We start from the raw sequence: 1,621 nt of genomic DNA, 5'->3' as shown, positions 1-1,621 counted from the left end.
AGCCAGGCATGGTGGCGCCTGCCTGTATTCCCAGCTACTCGGGAGGCTGAGGCAGGAGGATCACTTGAGCCCAGGAGTTTGAGGTTGCTGTGAGCTAGGCCGACGCCATGGCACTCTAGCCCGGGCAACACAGTGAGACTCTGTCTCAAAAAAAAAAAAGAAAATAAGCAACCAATTAAAAAATGAACCAAAGCCAACAAACACATGAAAAATGCTCAACATCACTAATTATCAGAGAAATGCAAATTAAAACCATAATGAGGCCGGACGTGAAAAGCCATGAAGGAAACTTAAATGTATATTACTATAAGGGGAAGAAGCCCATCTGAACATACCATGATTCCAACTATACGACATGATGGAAAAGGCATATGGAGACAGTAAAAAAGAATAGTGGTTGCCAGGGGTTAGCAGGGAGGGAAGCTGAACAGGCAGAGCATAAAGGATTTTTAGGACAGGGAAACTATTTTGTATGCTACGATGTCGGACACATGTAATCATACATTTGTCAAAACCCATAAAATGTACAATGCCAAGAGAGAACCCTAATGTAAATTGTGAACTCTGGGTGATAATGATGTGTCAATGTAGGTTCATCGATTGTAACAAATGTACGGCTCTCATGGGGGATCCTGACACGGGGTGGGGGCCTATGCTTGTGTTGGGGCAGAAACAGGTTATCTCTGTGCCCTCCACTCAATTTTGCTATGAATGTAAAACTTCTCTAAAAAATAAAATGTAAGAAAAAAGTTAATCTCAAGAAAACCATTCATCAATATTTTAATAACAATGTGTAAGTGGAGAGTATCAGTAGATATTTGGATCAGCTAAGGTGACACATTATTGGCCCCTTATCTAGGATCACCAAGATTCAATTAATCAGGTTTAACAACTAGCAGTTGACAGCTTCTGTGTGCCCAACACTATGCATCATCTTGTCTCTTTTCTAGTGCATCGACTTTTTGTTTTGTTTTGTTTTACAGTGTGTGCCTTCCGGGGAAAGTTACCTAGACATACTAGAATGACACACACTTTCCAAAGGATCTGTCAATAACCCTACCGGTAGGGCAACAACAGAGAGAGCAAAAAGTAAACAGGATCACACACTTAGCACAAGACTAGGCAGTTGCTTCAGGAGGCCCCGTTATGTTGTGTTTCTAAAGTGAGGGAGGGCCAATGGCATTGATTAAGCATTAACTGTGTCTATGAGCAGAAAATTTCCTTGTACGAAAGCAAAGGAAATTTGAAAGAAGTGTGGTTTTCTTTCTTCCTTCTGTTCTCTGAGCTCCAGCTTTAACTCACAGTAACACTTAACCTGGGCCACTTTAACCATAAAAATTATTGGGAAAGAAAAAAATGAATGGATGGTTTATTTCACTGTAGTCTTAGTGAATGGAAGAGGTCTCCTAAACATTCGGCTGTATGTGCTTGGCCCATCTCTTCCTATCACGTGTGCATTCCTCTGTCATTGCCAATACCTCAGAATGACAATCCCCAAATTGTTTTTCCTTTTCATTCTGAAAAATAACTGAGAACCCCAAAGAAATTTTATTTTGAGTTAAGTTTTTGAGTTTAAATTTCATCATCTATTTATCATCAATATTGACTTTATTAGAAATTA

This window comes from Propithecus coquereli, unplaced genomic scaffold (assembly GCF_000956105.1).
Source record: "Propithecus coquereli isolate 6110/MARCELLA unplaced genomic scaffold, Pcoq_1.0 Scaffold51, whole genome shotgun sequence".
Lineage (NCBI taxonomy): Eukaryota > Metazoa > Chordata > Mammalia > Primates > Indriidae > Propithecus > Propithecus coquereli.
Note: the sequence above shows the minus strand (reverse complement) of the source record.